Below are 16,017 nucleotides of genomic sequence, written 5' to 3'. Positions count from 1 at the left end.
ATATATATATATATACGACGGCCTTCTTTCAGTTTCCGTCTACCAAACTACCAAATCCACTCACAAGGCTTTGGTTGGCCCGAGGCTATAGTAGAAGACATTTGCCCAAGGTGCCACGCAGTGGGACTGAACCAGGAACCATGTGGTTTGTAAGCAAGCTACTTACCACACAGCTACTCCTATGCCTGTAATTTTTTTAATTAATTTTTTTAAAAAAAGTCAGAGTTTAAAATACAGACAGTCCAAATTTTTTGCTCAAATCCTTGCAATGGACCATTAAATTTGTTTATGGGGAGAAACACATTGAAAAACATTAATATGTCAGAGAGACAAAGAAATGAGGAAAGTATCAGGTTGTTATGAGATGTGCTAAAAATAATGGATAAATAACCCTTAAATCACACACAAATTTTTTTTTTCTGGCTTTTGCATAATTGTATGAATTCTGAAAATTCCAAAAAATAAAAAAAGTTATGAGGGGTTACATAGGGTGCTTAAACCAGAATTCCACCAATATTAGAAACACGTCTGAAAACAGTTAGCATGAACATGGCTGGAACATTCTTAATTATAGACACTGATCAGACATGGTATTAAATAATGACAACAACATCAACAAACATCTCCACTGTCACTAACAATATTAACACAATTATCATTACCATCACCTCATCATTTAAATTAGCACCACTGACAACACAACTGCCACACCATCACCACTACCAAAAATACATAACAAATCAATGCTACAATTATCATCATCTTCACTGTCATCACCACCACCAACAACAACAGAAATAACACCACTCCTAACATCACCTTCATTGCCACCATCACAACTCATCACCAAAACACTGTTGTTATCATAACACCAACATCTTCCTCACCACCATCTCCTTCATCACCAACATCAATGGCACTGTAAACAGCAACACCACCACCACACCACATTCTGCCATGTCATCACTACAATCTGACCATAATTACTGCTGCCACCATCACAAAGGTCACTAAATACCATTATTTCAACCAGCACCATTAAAAGTACAAGTGGCTCCCCCTTAGCATCAACATTAGCGTGGCTGGCATTGAAAGTGCTTAAACCTTATTTAATGATGTGTAGTAACATCAGTGTTATTGTTGTTGTTGTTGTTTAGCACTGGGCTGACTCCCAATGAGCAGGCCTATGATCCCTCTCAAACATGACCAACCTGTTGTTTTCGGGGTGGGGAATGTTATCTAAGACTACACTGTGCAATGTGTCTTACTGCTTTCTAAAAGATGGTATGGTGTGAGCAGAGGAAGATTTGGCAACTATTTTGAAAAGGTCAGACACATAAGGAATGTCTAATTGGTATCATTTATCTTTATGTTTGCTTATATTTTAGCTTGAGCAATCCAAAATAATCTTAACTAACAAAAGAACATAACCTTGACGCTGTAGAGGAAAAGAAATATTTTGTTCTAATAGTTAATAATAGATTGAGTGCTGCACTACAGCTTGGAAAGAAAATGCCTCCTATCCCAAATGTTCTTCCAATAGTTTTTGAGACTTTGGTGAAACCACACCTAAAATTTTAAATCATCATTTGAAATTGAGAGACAAAGGAAAGACAAAGGAGGAAAACACCAGCATCTCATGGCAGATTACAGCTGATGTGCTCAGTACCACTTAGAATCATCCTATTTACTTTCCAACCTGCTTGTGTGTGTGAAACTGTGGTCCAGGAGTATATGAATTCATGTATACTATACCTTACTTAAATATGCATGTGCACACATACACAACTATATGCATACACATATAATATACACACACACATACGTACATGCACACACACATAAACACACACACACATATATATAGGAAAATTAACAAAAAGAAGAGAATTTGCCTTGGGGAGTGGAAAATCCAATGTTTTGAACAGTCCTTCTTCAGAGAAAGTTGACAGGAGAGAAATTAAAGAGAGACCAGTAGAGTTTTTACATCCTTTAAGTTAGAAAAACTTGCCTGATAAGGGGCACAGGAACATGAGAGCTTCATACATAAAAAAAGAAGGGGTGGGAGAGAGAAACTGGATGAGAGAGGTAGAAGTAAAGAGAAATGGAATGAGAAAAAGAAGCAGGTGAAGGTGAGAGTGAGGTGAAAGAAAATGAAGTGAGAAGGAAGTTGAGGGATAAGAAGGGAATTACTTAACTAAGGAGAGGTGTAGGAATAAAAGGAAAAATGTTAATTTAACCCTTTAGTATTTAAACCAGCCATATCCGGCCCAAATATTCTACCTGTTTTCTGTTCAAACCAGCCAGATCTAGCCTCTCGCACCTATTAGTGGAGGCATGTAGCTTAGTGGTTAGGGTATTGGACTCATGACTGTAAGATTGTGGTTTCAATTCCTAGACCAAGCAATGCATTGTGTTCTTGAGCAAAACTCTTCATTTCATGTTGTTCCAGTCTACTCAGCTGGCAAAAATAAGTAATCCTGTGATGGGCTGGCATCCTGTCCAGGTGTAGAACATATACATCATGAAACCTGAAATCCAGCCTTTGTGAGTTGGCATGACTTGAGAAAATAACACATTCTAAAAATACACAATCACATCATTGAAATCTCAAAGCTAGGAGATAATGCATGACTAATTCAAAGCAATGTAAATTAATATCTGACAAAGTAAGCTGAATGCTGAAAGGTTAAACCTGTTGGTGACAAGATACTAAGTTCAAATACGAGATGTTTTCCTTTCTGTTTTCTTGAGCATGTGGAAATGCTATACAACTGAGTGACGCTAAACAAGTGAGTGACAGCCTGTTGTATATAAATGGGTGGCAATACATAGGCCAGGTATATGTAGTAGCTTTAAAAATGCTTCTGAAAGCTATCAGCAAGACATTGGGCTGTTTCTTCAATATATAAGGCACTGCAAAGTTTGCATATGATGCAATATATGAAGTTAGACAATGTGCAACAGACGTCCTGAGTAATATGATGTTATGTCTTAGACCCAATGATGGTTGTAGAGTTGTTAATGTAGTGGAAGGTGATGTATCATGAGCAAGTGTATTTAAAAGTGCCTGCTTGTATGGGGCTGCATACTGTGGAGCTTCTTACCGGGAGATTTCCAAGGTTCCTATTTTTTTTTTTCTTCTTAAAGTAAGGAAGGGTGGTGAGGGAAAGATTGAACCAGTTGTGAGATTCATCATCATCATTTAACGTCCACTTTCCATACTGGCATGTGTTGGAGAGCTTGACTGGGACTGGTAAGCTGTAGGGCTGCCTCAAGTTCCAGAGTGAATTTGGCTTGGTTTCTATGGCCAAATGCCCTTCCTAATGCAAACCACTCCAAGAGTGTAGCAGGTGCTTGTTACATGTCACTGGCAGGGAAGCTGTTACATGTCACTTGCATCAGCCACAACTATGATTTCACTTGGCAAAGTGAGTCTTCTCAAGCACAGCAAATGACCAAAGGTCATGGTCGTGCAGGCATGGCTATGTATTTAAGAAACTTGCTTTACAACTACATGTTTGGGCAAGTGTCTTCAACTATAACTATGGGAAAACTGAATGAATTTACAAGAAACTGAAAGAAGCATGTGTTTGTGCATGCATGTGTGTGTGCATGTACATATATATAGATATGTGTGTGTACATGTAGGTATATGTGTGGATGGGTGTGTATATGTGTGTGAGTGTATGTGTATGCCTTTCCTATATATATATACATGAATATAATTCTTTTCTCAAATAAACTGCACTTCATATTCGAGGCTCCAATGAAACTATATGGTGTTACTCAGGCACTTATCTATGAGCCCATTGCATCTAATAGCAGAAACAGTTGAAAGCTAATGAAGTTCACAGCATAATCGTTTTTTCCCTTTGTCATCCTTTTTTCTTAGATATATATCATCATCATCATTGAAAGTAGACATTAAACAATGATGATGATGATGATGATGATATATATATATATATATATATATATATATATATATATATATATATATATATATATATGGGAGAATTTACGAAAAAAACAACAACAGATGAGGACAGGTGGTGTAGACAACAAAAGGATGTATTAGTTTAACGCACGGGAATAGAGAAAGTCTTTAACGTTTCAAGCTACACTCTTCAACAGAAAGAAATAAAGAGAAGAACAAGGAGAAAAACATATATACACATACATCTATACATATAAATTTGACATGGGCAATTCTTTCTTGTCTTGGGAGTCATGGTCAAACAGCTGGGTGGAATTGCATGAAAAATTACACAGATGTGCAGAATGATCCAGTGGTGATGCTGGGCTTAGTATTTTGTCATAGCTCCCATGGTTACTGAGATAATCTACTATAATAATACTCTTGTGTTTAAGAATGAGAAAGGAAGGGGTGATAGATGAATAAGTAAGGAAGGGGTGATGTCATACTTGGTAGTGAGATGATGAAAACTGTATGATGAAAAAAATAAAACAAACAGCATTTCAACTCTGTGTGAATATATGTATGTGTATGTAGAAGGGGGTATGTGAATGTGTGTATGTGTGTGTGTGCGTGTGTATGTGTGAATGTTTGTGTGCGTGTGCAATGGAAGTGGGAAGGTTCATTTTTGCTCGCTTAGTATTTGGGTTTATTTTTTGATTTGGTTGAATCTTGGTTGGTTTTTTTTTTGTTGGTCAGTTATTTTTAGCGTTTTAACAGAAAAAAGTCATTCTAAAATTGTTTTTTAATGTAAGTGTGCCCAAACAAGTCGAATGCTTACACAGAGCAGGTTTTACAGCCACATCATCCAAACCGACTGGGCGAAACCGGGCTTAGCTGCTAGTATATATATATATACATCTATATTACAGAGATATCAAGTTGTTGGATCAGGTAATGAAGGTCACGGAGAGGGTCATAGCCCAACTAATTAGGGAGAGAGTCAGTTTAGATGAGATGCAGTTTGGGTTCATGCCAGGGAAAAGCACCACTGATGCTATATTTCTGGTAAAACATCTGCAGGAAAAATACCTAGCCAAAGATATACCTCTGTACCTAGCTTTCGTTGACATGGAGAAAGCCTTTGACAGGGTCCCCTGATTCCTTACCTGGTAGTCAATGAGGAAACTAGAGATAGATGAAAGGTTAGTGAGAGCTGTGCAAGCCATGTACAAGGATGCAGTCAGTAAGGTGAGGGCTGGCAACGAGTACAGTGAAGAATTCCGAGTAGGGGTAGGGGTCCTCCGAGTAGGGGTAGGGGTCTTATTCAGCATAGTCCTTAGTAATTTTGAAGACTGCAGAATAAATGATAATCAGATGGGGCAATGTCAGGCGAATATGGTGGGTAGAGCATCGTCTCCCATTCAAACTACTCCAGCCTTTGGAATGTCATCCTCGCTGTATGTGGCTGAGCATTATCCTGATGGAAAGAACACCTTTTGTCTTGAAACCAAAGATGGTCATTTTTCTCCTATCACTGACTTAAGCCACTCAAGTTTCTTACAGTAGATCTTCTTTTAGTTCATGCAATTGAAAAAACTGCATTATTTATGGGATGACCCAGTACATACATTATACATACATTATATAAGTACTGGGGTTGATTTGCACAACGAAAATACTTCAAGGTGGTGCCCCAGCATGGCCACAGTCTAATGACTGAACCTCGTGGGCATCGGTGCCATTTTCCTCTTCCTCCGTTTTTCCATTCTCCGAACTTTCTGTCTTTCCGACGAAGGGCTCCGCCCGAAACGTCATACTCTCTCTCCTTCCTTTCCTGAGCGTCCAATAACACTATCCGCATCACGTCCTCACTTTGTTGTTTTTTTTGTTATTGTTTTTTGTGTATTTTTTAACTTATATAGATATATATATATATAACACACATAAGTAAGCACATAAATGCAAAACAAGGTGGGAAAAATAGTTGGCTGTGTGATAAGAAGTTTACTTTCCAACCGCATAATTCCAGATTCAGTCTCACTGAATAGTACTTGGAGTGCCTTCTACCAGACCCTCAGGCTAACCAAAGCTTTGTGAGTGGATTTGGTAGACAGAAACTGAAAATAGCCCATCATGTATGTGTGTGCACGCGTGTACATGTGTGTGTGTGTGTGTGCATGCATGTGTGTGTGTGTATGTGTTTCTCCCCAATCACTGTTTGACAATCAGTGTCAGTGTGTTTACATTTCCATGACTTAATGGTTTGGCAAAAGAGATAGATTGACTAAGTACCAGGCTTAGAAAAAATTTTTTAAGGTGATGCTTCAGCATGGCCACAGTCTAATAACTGAAACCAGTAAAAGATGAAAGATATACACTGGCCAAAATAAGCTTAAGACCAATGATGACAGTTCTATTCCTTCATTAATATATTTTTAACAAAACTATAAAATTAGTTTACTTTTTACAGTTTATGTAGAATTTTTTTTTTTTTTATGTAGAAAGATATATAACACCAATATCATTCGAAAGAGAAAAAAATTCTACATAAACTGTAAAAAGTAAAATAATTTTTTACAGTTTTGTTAAAAATAAATTAATAAAGGAATAGAACTGTCATCGTCAGTCTTAAATGTATTTTGGCCAGTGTATGTATGTATGTGTATATATATATATATATATATATATAAATTCTCTTGTCACAAAGACATATTTGATTACAAGAGACAGCCATGAAGAAATGCATCATTATCATCATCCTTACCATTTAACATCCATTTTCCATACTGGCATGAGTTACATGGTTTGACAGGAGTTAGTAAAGCAGAAGACTGCACCAAGCTTCAATGTCAGCTTTGGCATGGTTTTTATGGCTAGATGCCCTTTTTAATGCCAACCACTTTAGAGGGTGCTTTTTATGTGACACCCGCACTAGCAAGGATGCTAAGCAACTCACAAGACAACTGAGGTTATATAGTATTGCGGAAGGTGGTTTAATGCTAGGTGTTGAGAAGGTAAAGTATGATAGAAGAAGAGAAACTGGTGTCTTACTGTAGAGTAGATACACAGCTACCCCACTTGGGAAAGAGAGAGAAAATGGCAGTGAAGATGTGTCAGAGTGTAACCTCAAGGTACAGGAAGGTGAATATAAGAGAAATGGTACACAGAACTGGACAGGGGGAGTGGGTAGGCAAGTAGGTTCGCAAGAGTACAAAAAGAGAGTGGCAGATAGATAGAAATGCTAAAATAGTGAATGCAGTGAATGGTGAAAACAGGTAGAGGCATTGTCATGAATATCAATTTTAGCTTGTTAGTTTTTTGGAGGAGTGGAGGAAATAGTAGTGGGTCAGGGTGGTAATAGATGGTGGCACAGTTGATGTGAAGTGTGTTAGGGTGGGGTGCAAGAGAGATGTATACTGCAAGGGACAAGGTCAGAGGTACATGGGAGTGAAAATAGAGGGAAACAAAAAAGAGGTAGAGGTTGTACAGGGGAACAGGGGAGGTGACAGAGGTCACTTAGTGGAAAACAAGGTAGTAAGAATTTGATATTTAATGTGCTGTAATTTTATAGACCTATTACATACAGAGTCGGAGTTTTTTCATATATTCTCCAATCACCACTACCATTTGGGGTGATAAACACTTGCTATCTGGATTCTTTTTTTACTGTCAGACATTTAATCATTAAGCATTTAAACCAGCCTAAAATTTTCAATCTATTTAATGTTCAAACTGGCCAGATCTGGCCTCTCACACCTACCCAACAATGTAATTCAAAACATAAACAATCACATCACTCAAATCTCAAAGCTATGATACAAGATAATGCATGATTAATTCAAATCAATGTGAATGAATATGTATTACATTTGATAGGGTAATCTGAATGCTAAAGGGTTGGGTAAAAAATTACATTAAAAAACATAATTTTATTAATACAGCATGCACTGAAGTTGCAGTGGGAGGAGACTCCCACAAAGCAATCTATTTCTCTCTCTCTTTCTTTATATATATAATTATTTATGAAAATGTCATTTTTGTCCATGATCAACTTCCTCACAATTCTTCTGGTAAGCCTGGAGAGTATCAACAATTTTTCTTCCTCAAAGTAGAGTCCAATAGTGTTGGAAAAACTGCTGATAATTCCTTTAAGTTATCTTTAAGAATTCCTGAGATACAAAGGTTCAAAGCTGAATCTAAAATTTGGACAATTTTGCTGGTACACCTGGCGTATATATATATATATATATATATATATATATATATATACATACACATACACACACACACACATATATATATATATATATATATATATAGAGAGAGAGAGAGAGATAAATGAGTAACAAGGAGGTACAGGTGTCAATTCATTATGGCTGTTTCAAGTGACTCCTTTAATTGATTAATAGAAACATTACATCATTTGAAAGAAACTGTTCTTGTCAGATGATCACATAGACTTCAAACATAAAGGATACAATTTCCTTAACATATTCACATCAATAATGGAACTCACCTTCCACGTAAGGTGAATAAAATATTTACATTGTTTCTTTGGTCATATCTGTGGCAGAATGAGTTAAGAAAATAGAGATATGACCAAAGAAACAATATAAACATTTTATTCAACTTACTATATTTTATTCACCTTACTTGGAATCTACACTTCAGAAATACTATAGAAAGTACCTTTATAAAAAGTACATGTCTCAATTACCAAGAGTGGATATCTTCACTTAGCTGGGTTGTGTTGTCTGCACACACAGCAGGAATATGAGGTACAAACATCCCTGCATGGAGTCTTAATATTCAATTAATATTGTTTGGGTGTGCAGATGATACCAATGTAGCAAAGTGCCTCAATTTAAGTACCTAATTCAACGGCATGCGTGGGTCATTGGCAGTGCTGCCTGGCTGGCTCTCCGTGCCGGTGGCACATAAAAAGCACCATCCAAACGTGGTCGATGCCATCCTCCCACCCTGACTGGCTCCTGTGCTGGTAGCACACAAGAAGCACCATCCAAATGTGGCCGATGCCAGTGCTGCCTGACAGGCTCCCATGCCAGTGGCATGTAAAAAGCACCCACTACACTCTCGGAGTGGTTGGTGTTAGGAAGGGCATCCAGCTGTAGAAACACTGCCAGATCAGATTGGAGCTTGGTGTGGTCTCCTGGCCTGCCAGTCCCCAGTCAAACCATCCAACCCATGCCAACATGGAAAATGAACGTCAAACGATGATGATGATATATATATATGTATATATATACACAAAGATATATAAACCAATTATACACATACAAAGATAATATACAAAGACATATATATATATATATATATATATATATATACACACACACACACACACTCTTACAAAGATTTCACAAGAACAAAGTGTAATATGAAATTAAATAAATGACAATGGAACAGGAGTCATGTTATCAACTTCATTAGTTTACAATTGTTTTTTCTATAAGATATAGTACACTCAGAGCTGAGTGCATGAGCATACCTTATAGCTTCCTCAGAGTGTCTAGCAGAAACATCTGTAAGCTAATGATATTGATAATGTAATTCCTGTTCCTTTGTCATTTATTTGATTTTACTTACTCTTATATTCTTTTACTTGTTTCAGTCATTTGACTGTGGCCATGCTGGAGCACCACCTTTAGTCAAGCAAATCGACCCTAGGACTTATTCTTTGTAAGCCTGGTACTTATTCTATCGGTCTCTTTTGCTGAACCGCTAAGTTACGGGGGACGTAAACACACTAGCATCGGTTGTCAAGCGATTTTGGGGGACAAACACAGACACATATATATATACATATACACGACGAGCTTCTTTCAGTTTCCATCTACCAAATCCACTCACAAGGCTTTGGTCGGCCCGAGGCTATAGTAGAAGACACTTGCCCAAGGTGCCATGCAGTGGGACTGAACCCGGAACCATGCGGTTGGTAAGCAAGCTACTTACCACACGGCCACTCCTGTGCCTACAAACATAAAGACAGACGAAATAACGTTTCTGCCAGCTCAAAGAAATATTTATAAGCATGAATATACATATATAAATATTTTGCTTGTGTGTGTGTGTATGTGTGTGTGTGTGTAAATGATGCCTAATTATTTTATCAAGATCAAATGATTAACTGGGGTTATCAGCTGTGTTTTTTTAACAAAAGTCAAAGTAAAAACTCTTAACAGTACATTTTAAAACACAAGTGAGCATGTGAAGAATGCATGTATATATGAGAGAGAAATAAGTTTTAAAAAATAGATGGTATATTAAATAGAAAGATAACACACAGGGATGAGAAATAGTGAGAGAGAAAGAAAATGAGAGAGAGAAAAAGAAAAAGAGAGACAGAAAGAGAGAGAGAGAAAGAAAGAAAGAAAGAAAGAAAGAAAGACTAAAATTTTCAGACAAGTCTGCATAAAGCTAAACAATCAGAACAAAATAATTTATGTAAATAAAATATTTTATCTCCTGTGCTGACACCATAAAAAAAGCTCCCATGCTGGTACTACATAAAAAAAACACCCAGTACGCTCTGTAAAGTAGTTGGTATTAAGAAGAGCATCCAGCTGTCATAATCATGTCAGAACTGACAACTGGAGCCTGGTGCAGCTATCCAGCTTGTTTCAACCCGTCCATCCCATGCCAGCATGGAAAATGGACATTAAATGATGATGATGATCTATCTATCTACCTGTTCTCTGTCTGAAGGATTTCCTCCTCCTCCTCCTCATCATCATCATCCCTATCTAATGTCTGTCATCCATGCTAGCATGGGTTGGACAGTCTGTCCAGAGATGGCAAGCTGGAGGACTGCACGGTTTCTATCGCTGGATGCTCTTCCTAACACCAACCACTTTACAAAGTGTGCTGGATGCTTTTACATGATGCTGCACAGGTGCTTTTACGTGACACCACATGGACACTTTTACATGGCACCACCATGGGTGCTTTACATAACATGGGTCTTCTTGAGTACAGCCAGGTGCCAGGTGTCTCAGTCCTTTGTCCTTTCTAATAGGAAATTTCTTACATTTTTATTCAGCATGTACAACTTCGTGATTCCTATTAGCAAGTGAAACATGTAATGGTGAATAAAAAATATGTAAAAAATTTCCAATTTCCTGTTTTGTTACAAACAATATTCCCAGCATTTTCAATTCAAAATGTATCTCACATCAATACAACAAAAACAAATACATAGTGGATTGTCATTCTGGAATAAGCAGCTGGGCTTCAAAGAGGACACAGCTTGGATTTTACCCTACCAATGTGATATCTACTTTATTTGATTTTTTTTATTTTTATTACACCATCTCTCTTTTTTTATATTCATTGGTACCTACATGTTCATCTAGTTTAGATTACCTCCCAATTAACAAGCCAAGCTCTTTACTTTCATTATTCTAAGCTGAAATCCTCCGGATAGGTTAAATATAATTTTTAACTTTGTAATTCTCTGGGGCATTAAAAAGGTAAAAAAAAAAGAGAGGACAATCTCACCCCACCCTCAAAAGTGTGTATTCCTGTATGTAACAAGTTTTCTGTTTGAATGACAGCATGGACACAAATAACGGGTCCCTAACACTGAAACTAACAGAAAAATGAATCATTTTGCTGATTAATATTTGCTCGGTATTTTATGAGATATTAATTCATCATGGACATGGTGCCACTCAGGAGCAAACTGCAATGAACGAACTTCTGTAGTTACCTTTGATTTACGTATATCACCGGTGTTAATTCAGTCTGAAAATCAATGACGTGTAATAGGGGACTCAGCATTGATCAGGGCTGACCACATTGTCAAAATAATGATACCAGCAATGAAATATCATTTATTCTTATATCCCACCACTATCTAATTCTCTCCTACCCACCTTTAGCCAATATCTACAGCTATTTAGCAGCAAGGAAATGGATTTTTTTCCTTGTACATCTAAACCAAAGCAAATCCCAGAAGTCCATTAACACCTACTACATTTTATAGGAATATTACATCATTCCCAGGTTCCATTAGACTGGAATTTTGGATTCTGCACATAAAGATCAATAGTATGGGATAAATGTGTCATGATTAGAATTTTTTTAGGGTGTGTAAAGAGGGAAAGAACCCTCATCTGCAATTTTGATGAAATTCAAATCATAGGTATTCCAGTTCATTAGAGAAAATATAACAGAAAAGCCTAATTCTTCAATTGCATGTAACATGAGCAACGCCGGGTATCTCTGTTAGTATCATATATACAAAATGTTTAACGGTATTTTGGCCATCTTTACGTCCTCAGTTCAAATCCCGCCAAAGTTGACTTTGCCTTTCATCCTTTCGGGGTCGATAAAATAAGTACCAGTTGATCACTGTGAGCGATGTAATCGACTTAACCCTTCCCTTGAAGTTGCTGACTTTGTACCAAAATTTGAAATCAATATTATTAGTAAAAAGGCTATCATGTTTTATATAAAGCTTATGACATTTGTTTCGAACAGTGACATAGCAAGGATTCTCTGCACCGCAGGGGCAAAAACAACCTTAGAGCTCCCACCTTAATTAGCAGCCATGGTAAAGCAAAATGAAATTTTGAGCCCCTTCACACTTGTACTCGGGGAGCAACTTGCTCCCTTCATGCGCACTTGCTTTGCCTCTCTTAATGAGTTGGACATAGAGTAAGATGGGCCCAGATGAAACATTTCATGAACCCTGAAATCAATATTAAATATACAGATGGACAGGTGCATAGAAAGATTAAAGAAAAAAGAAATCCAAGGTGGGGTGGGTGAGGTTTTATCAAATGGTGCTTTCATGAAATCAATATATTTGCTAAATCAACTAAGATGTATATGTACATGGGGTCCACAATGAAGGTTCGATTTAATCGATTGTTCCTTCCAAAACTGGTGTCAATGTAAAAAAATTAGGAAGAAGAGACAGGTTGGGTGAGCCGACTACCCAACTTGCAGCCCCACTTAACTTGAAGAAGTCAATATGTTGTGTAAACTTTAAAAAAAAATTTTGCTAAAAATTTGAGGACATGGAGAGAGGGTATAATCTGTTATTGGGAATTATAACTGAAAAAGTATTATTGGAAATGTGTTCTTTTAGGGTTGGTATACAAATATCAGAATTGTCATTTCTTTAATCATATCATTAAAATTAATAATGCATGAGTTTGGTTGCTGTTTAGCCCCAGATAAACAGTGAGTAGGACTTAGTAATTAATGAAATGCCAATTATGACTATCCTTTATATTTCTCGAGTATTACATAGGACTACATGTTTTCTCCCCTTGGCAAGACGGCGAAAGTTAAGAACACGCACATCCGGTGTTTAGGGTTAGGGTCATTGTTACACAGAAAACGGGCGGTGTGCGTATCCTTTACCTCCGCTGGCAAGACTATAGAGGGCAATTTGAGGAACCCGACTTTGTATTTATAGTAAACTGTCGGCTAGATGCATAAATTTTTCTTGTATTCTCAGTCATTTGCCTTCGCGAGTTCCTTATATTTTAGCTGGACAAATACAGTTACGCTAGTTGTGGGTTTGTTAAGTAGTTTAGTCTTAGAGTCACCAATTGAATAGATCTACGGTCAAAAGCTTTCCAGTATGTCCAAATTTTTTTTCCAGCCTAAGACTACGTTGTTTAATGAATTGTCCCTTCTTTAATGTAACAGGCAGTGATTTCAGGGAGCTTTGGCTGCCATTTCTAGTAGGCTAAACAACAACATAAAAGTATCCTCGACTCAGGGTTGCTAATTTAGCATATTTTGTTTTAGATCTAGCATTTTTTTTTTTCAGCGTTTAGCAGAAAATTTTTGAATCTAGCATTTAGCAGGGAAAATAGCAGGTTTAAAATTTTATTTAGTATTTTTCTCTGATCATGACATTTCCACAAAAGTTACCCTTTTTTTCTCCTTTCCTATTTTCGTTAATGTATCTTGTAGCCAAATTTTAGTACTATCGGCTATTGAATTTTTCTTTCACTTTCTTGAAACTTCAAATGAAAGTTTATCCAGTTATGAACTTTCCCAGCCCCACCTCCTTTGGATACAGAGTGGTGCTGATGAGGGGAGGGGAGAAGATAACTCATGTCAGCATCTGAACTCACTACACAATGAAAGCATGGAAATTCATCCTAACAATGCTTTATTCTGTAGTGATGAGTTTTTATCATGACAGGTTGACTGATTCATTTTCAGTTTGACTGTTTTAAAATAGGCCTGTGTTTTTTCATGCTTGTTATGGATTAGCTGTGATCACTTAAAAGAGTTTACTCTTTTACTTGTTTCAGTCATTTAACTGCGGCCATGTTGGAGCACCGCCTTTAGCCAAGCAAATCAACCCCAGGACTTATTCTTTGTAAGCCCAGTACTTATTCTATCGGTCTCTTTTGCCGAACCGCTAAGTTATGGGGACGTAAACATACCAACATCGGTTGTCAAGCGATGTTGGGGGGACAAACACAGACACACAAACACACACACACATACACACACACACACACACATATATATATATATATATATATATATATATATATATTATATGACAGGCTTCTTTCAGTTTCCGTCTATGTCTGATAGTGATATTATATCCAAAATGAAGTTGCATCATACAAAATGTGCAAATATTGTGAGAAATGTTCTAGCTCCATATTTTGATGGAGATTTGATTTCTGATACAGGAGATAGAAAATTTAGCCTGTTATTAGATGAATCCAATGATATATCATAGTGACACTCACAAAAAAGTGGTACATACATATCTCAGTATGGTAACTTTAGAAACATGTGATGCAGATGACATTGTAGATGCTTTAAAAATTGAATTAGTGAAAAAGAAATTAGATATAAAAAATTTACTGGCTATAAGAACCGACAATGCTAGAGTAATGATAGGTGTCAACAATGGTGTTTTCCAGACATTAAAAGAAGTTCCATCGTTACTTATATTTAGATGTGTATGTCATTCTTTACATTTGGCAGTATCCCACACTTGTACTGAATACTTGCCCATAAATTTAGAATTTTTAGTATCTGAAACCTATAAATGGTCTTCTCATTCTTCAACGAGACAAAGTGCCTACAAACAACTTTACCTTGCTATCAATGGTAAAGAGCCTTTGAAGATCATGAATTCTTGTACAATTAGGTGACTGTCAATAGAACCAGAGGTAAATAGAATTTTAAGCCAATGGTTTGAATTGCAAACTCACTTCCAAACTACAACTACAAAAGAAAAATGCTTTACAGCACAAACGTTACATGAAATGTTTTGTGATTCTAGGAATGAACTTTACCTTTTATTTTTCCATCCAATTTTAAAATATGTTCAGGAAGTGAATGAACTGTTTGAATCAAACACTGTCAACAAAACAAAATTACTTGAAGATCTTTCAAACTTGATCAAATCTGTTGCTAATATGACAGTGTTGCCAACATGTAGAATTGATCCTCTTGATCTGGATGCTTCTATTGAAAAAATTCTGGATCCTCAACCAAATTTAGGCTACAGGTTCGAGAGTAAGATAGCAGAAATGATTATCAAGAAGACTGTAACAGCTACCGAAGAAAATAATATTCGCAAAAGAGCACAATTTTTAATTTGCCTTTATAAAGAGCTTGAGCACCGTTTGCCAGGAAATATTAATATACTGAGGAATATCAAATATTTTTCTTTAGAGAATATTTTGCAGCATTTCAAAGAGCAAAATTTTACTTGTCTTAGAAGCAATGCATTTAAATGAAGAAAAAATTGCTTCAATTGAAATTCAGTTTAATAGCATTCATTTAGTTAAATGGACAAATACATCTAATACTGAGGCATTCTGGCTGGAAGTCTTGGAATATAAAGATGCTACTGGAGGAAATCCTTTTAGAGATGTTGCAAATTTTGCCATTAATCTATTGACATTGCCAAACTCAAATGCAGAAGCTGAACGGTTGTTCAGTAGTATGGGTGTAATCAAATCAAAATTGAAAAACAAAATGCATCTTCCTACGCTTAGATAATACTGTCTATAAAATATGGCCTGATTGGAAGACTTCCTTTTGTACCCCACCAAAAACACCCTTTTTATTTATTT

At 36.6% G+C, this 16,017-nt stretch overlaps 1 protein-coding gene across 10 annotated transcripts in view; it reads right to left on the bottom strand.

Annotated features, from left to right (window-relative positions):
* The window catches only part of LOC106872059 (mitochondrial ornithine transporter 1), an 89,315-nt gene that overhangs the window by 36,552 nt on the left and 36,746 nt on the right, over positions 1 to 16,017 (bottom strand). For 2 of the 10 annotated variants that reach the window (XM_052972415.1, XM_052972413.1), the window contains exon 2: positions 15,232 to 15,440. The exons of 6 other annotated variants lie outside the window; for them this stretch is intronic. The gene's annotated coding sequence lies outside the window, so the exon portion shown is untranslated. Of the gene's footprint in view, positions 1 to 9,895; positions 9,915 to 15,231; positions 15,441 to 16,017 lie in introns of all 10 variants that reach the window. 2 more of the 10 variants (XM_052972414.1, XM_052972416.1) reach the window with 1 other exon arrangement.

Source organism: Octopus bimaculoides, chromosome 13 (assembly GCF_001194135.2).
Source record: "Octopus bimaculoides isolate UCB-OBI-ISO-001 chromosome 13, ASM119413v2, whole genome shotgun sequence".
Taxonomy (NCBI): Eukaryota; Metazoa; Mollusca; class Cephalopoda; order Octopoda; family Octopodidae; genus Octopus; species Octopus bimaculoides.
The sequence above is the reverse complement of the archived record's forward strand: the minus strand, read 5'-3'. Positions and strand labels throughout refer to the sequence as shown.